Below are 6,246 nucleotides of genomic sequence, written 5' to 3'. Positions count from 1 at the left end.
TTATTTTTGTTTGTCTTAAAGAAATTGGGGCCTTTGTTTTAGAATTGTGTGTTTTTCCCTTCCCCTCCCCAAATTAGAGAAGTGTAGAGACAAGATGCAGGGCACCAACATCAAATACAGTGAAAACAGGGGTTATGCTGTGGGGGAGGAACATACAAAGAAACAAAAAAAATTCACATGGTACATTAAAATACGTTATAAACAATAGCAAGAAAGACAAAAAAAAATTTGTGTCCCTGTCTTGGGGTCCATTTTACTTAACATCATCTTACATGGTCCTATGTACATAGCTTTTGACCTTTTCTACTTGTCCTAAAAACAAAATGCTTAAATAGGGACACAGGTTGACCCGTTGTAAAGATGAGATGTACAAGACACTATGTCGAAAACTAACTTTACATTGCAGTACATTGAGCTCCACAGAGGCAGCGCAGGGGCAAGTGAGAGTCGGACGGGCACCGAGCGACTCTGTGCCTCGCGGAGGAAAAGCTAAACATGGGCAGAGGAGAGCCTAAGAAGCCGAGAGGCAGAATGTCATCATACGCATTCTCCGTGCAAACTTGCTCCCCAGCAGCACAAGAAGCACCCGGATGCTTCCGTCAACTTCTCAGAGTTTCCTAAGAAGTGTTCAGAGAGGTGGAAGACCTTCTGCTAAAGAGAAAGGGAAATTTGAAGATATGGCCAAGGCAGACAAGGCCCGTTATGGAAGAGACATGAAAACCTACATCCCTCCTAAAGGGGAAACAACAAAGTTCAAGGATCCCAATGCACCCAAGAGGCCTCCTTCGGCCTTCTTCTTGTTCTGTTCTGAGTATCGCCCTAAAATCAAAGGGGAACATCCTGGCCTGTCTATTGGTGATGTTGCAAAAAAACTGGGAGAGAAGTGGAACCACACTGCTGCAGATGACAAGCAGCCTCATGAAAAGAAGGCTGCGAAGCTGAAGGAAAAACACGAAAAGGCTATTGCTGCCTACCGAGCTAAAGGAAAGCCTGATGTAGCAAAAAAGGAGTTGTGAAGGCTGAAAAGAGCAAGATGAGGAAGAGGAGGATGAAGAAGAGGAGGAAGATGAAGAGGATGAGGATGAAGATGAAGAGGATGGTGATGAATAAGTTGATTCTACTGCAGTTTTTTTTCTTGTCTATAAAGCATTTAATCCCCTGCACACAACTCACTCCTTTTAAAGAAAAAAAAAAAGAAATGTAAGGCCGTGTAAGATTTGTTTTTCAACTGTTCAGTGTCTTTTTTTGTATAGTTAACACACTATTGAATGTGTCTTTAGATAGTGCTGTCCTGGTAGTATTTTCAATAGCCACTAACCTTGCCTGGTGCAGTATAGGGGTTGTAAATTGGCATGGAAATTTAAAGCAGGTTCTTGTTGGTGCACACCACAAATTAGTTATATATGGGGATGGTAGTTTTTCATCTTCAGTTGTCTGACGCAGCTTATATGAAATAATTGTTCTGTTAACTGAATACAACTCTGTAATTGCAAAAAAGCTGCAGCTGTTTTGTTGACATTTTGAATGCTTCTAAGTAAATACAATTTTTATTAAAAAAAAGAAAACGAACTTTACAACTTTGGTGGCGGGAGGTGGTTGTGGAGGTGGGAGGGAAGGAATGGTAGGGGAAAAACAAGGGAGGAGGCAACAATGCTCCATAGGAAATGTACTCATTACCTTGCTCATGTAACTGTAACCCCTCTGTACAGTATTTTTACAATAAAAATGTACAAAAAGAATAACTATTTTTTCTTTAAAATTTTGTAAGATCATGTTTTCCCAAGAAAATAGCAAATCATTTTATTTGGTTCAAGGTTACAATATAGTTGTTGAAAAAGTTTATGGAGTCCTTCTTTGTTTAAGAAATGTACATTTGAATTGGATGTATCTCAACAGACAAGACAAAGGTTTTTCTATCTTAAAGAAATTTAAGTAATGTTATTTTTGATTACTGCCATCATGTTTACATAATGCAAGCAATTTTACTGAACCCTGTTTTATAGACATCAGTCCAAAACTCTGTTTTGTTTTTTTTATTAATATTGTAAAGGTGATACAGAGGGTTACAGGTATATAAGTCAGGAAATGAGTACATTTCTTCTTGAACAGTGTCATCTCTTCCCTCATCTTTTCCCACTTTTTCCCTCCCAACTCCTCTCCCTCACAAGTTTACTTTCAACATAGTGTTTAGTGAGTATCACTTCTGTATTTGTTCATTCTTTGTCCCACGATTTCTGTGCTCCCCCAAATGGATAAATTTACATATAAGAAAAATGTACAGAAGTAAAAACAGTGACAAGGTAGGGGGGGAGACATCACAAAAAATAACAAAAAACATCTTGTTTCCATTTCTTGGAGTTCATTTTGATAAATATTATTTTATATGGTTGTATGCACATAGTTATTGAGACTTTGTGATCCTTGCCTAAGAATATCCATCTTTGGTTTCACTGTGAGAATGTTTAGTGTCCTGTTTTGTCATGTCCAAATGTAAAATTTTGTCTTTTACCATCTATTGTGTTTACCTGTTTATCCTGTCAAGTGTAATTTTTTGTCTTTTTTATCTTTTATTATCTATTGTGTTTACTTATAGATTTATAGGTACATTCTAATTATGAGAAATGAGGGAAGCCATGCAACCTATATTTCTTTGGGTCTAGCTTACTTAATATAATTTTTTCCAAGTTTTTCCATTTCCCTACATATGGGGCAATATGGAAGCATAGAATTCCATTGTGTATATACACCTCATTTTCTTGATCCATTAGTCTACTGAGGGGCATCTGGGTTGGTTCTATATTTTTGGCTATGGTAAACAATGCTGCAATGAACATGGTTGTGCTGGTGGCTTTAATGTGGCCTGGTTTGTGATCAATTGAGTAAATGCCCAGGAATGGAATTGCTGGGTCATAGGAAAGCTCTATGTTTAGTCTTTTGAGCACCCTCCATACTACTTTTCAGAGTGTTGAACAAGTTTACTTTCCTACCAATAGTATAATAACATTCCCTTTTGGCTATATCCTTGCCAGCACCTGTTATCGCCATCTTTCTTAATAATGGCCATTCTAACTGGGGTGAGGTGGAATCTCAATGTTATTTTGATTTGCATTTCTTTTATGGTAAGAGATGTTGAAAATCTCTTCATGTTTCTATTGTTCATTCTTACCTTCTTCTTCTGAAAAATCTCACTTTAAGTCTTAAGCTCGTTTATAATATCTTTTGTTGTTGTTGTTGTTATTGGTTGTGGGGCTTGAACTCTGGGCCTGGGCACTGTCCCTGTTCAGCTCAAGGCAAGCGTTCTACCACTTGAGCCACAGTGCTACTTCCTTAAGCTCGTTTATTAACCAGGTTGTTGTTTCTTTGAGGATTTGTTTTGGAGAGGTTTAATTTTTTTGAGCTATAATTACATTTTAGATATGAGACCCTTGTCTGATGCATAGCTAGTAAAGATCTCCTATTCTATTTATCTTGCTAGCTATATCTGTTTTATGCAGAAACTCTTCAGTGTGATGCAGTCACAGTTATCCAGCCTTTTTTTGATTTGTTGTGATTCTGGATTTTAGGAAGTTTTGACCCATGCCAAGGAGCCCTAGTGTTTCCCCTATCCCTTCGTGTAATATTTTCATGGTGTCTGGCCTTACATTGATCTTTGATACATTTGGATTTGATTCTAGTGCAGGGTGATATATAAGGATCTAGCTTCAGCCAATTCTGCCAGCACCATTTGGTGAAGAGGCTATCTTTCTTCCATCCTGTGTTTTTGGCTCCCTTACCAAATATTAGGTGGCTATAGGACTGTGTGTTTATCTCCGGGTCTTCTATTATATTCTATTTGTCCTCAGGCCTATTCTTGTGCCTTTACCAAGCTGTTTTTATTTCTATGGCTTTTTAATAGAGTTAAAGTTTGGTATTGATATTCCTCCAGTACTGTTCTTCCTGCTAAGGATTGCTTTTGCTATTTGGACTCTTCTCTTTTTTCATATGAATTTTTGGATGGTTTCCTCTATATCGTTGAAGAATGTTGGGATTTTGATGGGTATTACATTGAATTTGTAGATAGCTTTGGGCAGTATTGCCATGTTCACAATGTTAATCCTTCTAATCTGTGAGCATGGGAGGTTTCTTTTTTCAGATTTTTGAAGTTTTCATCATAGAAATCCTTCAAATCTTTGGCTAAATTAATTCCTAGGTGTTTGTTTTTTTGTTTTCTTTTGCTTTTTGAGGCTATTATGAATGGAGTTGCTTTCCTGATTTCAATCTCACTCTTCTCATTGTTGGCATACAGAAAAGCTACTCTTTGGGGGGGTGTTAATTTTATACTTTGCTACTTTGGCAAAGTTTTGGATCAGTTTATGTAACTTTGTTCTTTAAGTGCAGGTTCATGCATCTGCCTAGAGGGATAGTTTTACTTCATCTTTCCCTACTGGTATCCCTTTTTTGAAAAATTCTGTTTTAATGTAAAGAAAAGAAATATCAACAAATTATTTCTGCAAGGAACACAAATGAAAGCTTCCTGTCTTAGATTCCAAGGTCAGTATTTTTCATTCTGTGTGTCACAATCTGTGTGGATGATGGGCTCAGTGCTTAGCTCTTACAATTTCAAACTCAAAGAATCATAGAATCATAGAAACTCGTAATTGTTTTTGTATTTCTGACATACAACACATCTATTTTGTTGTATTTCTAGTTTACTCTTTAAAAAATCAACATTCAGAATTTACAAAAAGAAAATATAAAATGAGGGTAAAGTTAACAAGTTAGACAAGAAATGTAATCATTCCCTTACTTATGTAACTGTGACCCCTTTATTTATTTATTTATTTTTTATTTTATTTTATTTTATTTTATTTGTGAACATACTGTACAGAGGGGTAACAATTACATGGGCAGGATAATGCGTACATTTCTTACCAAGCATTGCAGCCTCCTCCTTTTGTTTACCCTTCACATCCCTTCCCAGCCTCCCCACTCCCTCCCAATCCCAATCCTTCTCCTCCTTCCCCCCCCTTACCCCCCCCCCCACCCCCGGACCGACGTTGTAAAGCTCGTTTTGGACATGACAACTTGTACTTCTCATTGTTGCAACAGGTCCACCTGTATCCTTAAACAACTGGTTTTTCCCCATCTCCTCCACAAGTTATACTGACATCAAATATAGTGAAAGCAGGGGTTATATTGTGGGGGAGGGACATACAAAGCAACAAAGAGATAATCTTATAAATGCGTTAGAAACACATGCATGAAAGAAAAAAACATTAAAATACATATCTAAGGGTTCATTTTCCTGACCTCACATTATCTGACCTTTTCCGCTTAACTCATACATATACTAGATATTGCAAATAAGGGAAACCATGGGACCTATGTTTCTTTGGGCCTGGCTTACTTCACTTAATATAATTTTTTCCAAGTTTTTCCATTTCCTAACAAATGGGGCAATGTCATTCTTTCTGATGGAGGCATAGAAGTCCATTGTGTATATATACCACATTTTCTTGATCCATTCATCTACTGAGGGGCATCTGGGTTGGTTCCATATCTTAGCTATGGTAAATAATGCTGCAATAAACATTGTGCTGGTAGCATTAGTGTGGTCTTGTTTGTAAACATTTGGGTAAATGCCCAAAAGTGGGATTGCTGGGTCATAGGGGAGCTCTATGTGGAGTCTTTTGAGGAACCTCCATACTGCTTTCCAAAGTGGTTGAACAAGTTTACATTCCCACCAACAATGAAGTAAGGTTCCTTTCTGTCCACATCCCCTCCAGCATCTGTTGTTGTTAGAGTTCTTGATTATAGCCATTCTAACTGGGGTGAGGTGATATATCAATGTTGTTTTGATTTGCATTTCTTTTATGGCTAGGGATGTTGAACATTTCTTCATGTGTCTATTGGCCATCCTTCTTTCTTTTTCAGAGAAGTTTCTCTTTAAGTCTTTCGCCCACTTATTTATTGGACAGTTGTTTCTTTGAGGATTTGTTGTTGGGGAGTTTAATTTTTTGAGTTCCAGGTATATTTTAGATATGAGACCCTTGTCCGTTGTATGGCTAGTAAAGATCTTCTCCCAATCCATGGGCTTTCTATTGATCTTGCTAGCTATGTCATTTGCCCTGCAGAAGCTCTGCAACTTTATGCAATCCCATTTGTCCAACCTTTCTTTGATTTGTTGTGTTTCCGGGTCTCTATTCAAAAAGTTTCGGCCTGAGCCAAGGAGACCTAGGGTTTCTCCTATTCTATCCTGTAATGTTT

General features: G+C 37.6%; 1 pseudogene; it reads left to right on the top strand.

Annotated features, from left to right (window-relative positions):
* The first annotated feature begins 495 nt into the window (after positions 1–495).
* On the top strand, positions 496–1,110 carry LOC138810121 (high mobility group protein B1-like; annotated as a pseudogene).
* The last annotated feature ends 5,136 nt before the right edge of the window (positions 1,111–6,246 follow it).

Source organism: Dipodomys merriami, unplaced genomic scaffold (assembly GCF_024711535.1).
Source record: "Dipodomys merriami isolate MVZ:Mamm:240054 unplaced genomic scaffold, mDipMer1.0.p SCAF_5, whole genome shotgun sequence".
NCBI classification, from domain to species: Eukaryota; Metazoa; Chordata; class Mammalia; order Rodentia; family Heteromyidae; genus Dipodomys; species Dipodomys merriami.
This window is presented reverse-complemented; position numbering and strand designations above follow the sequence as displayed.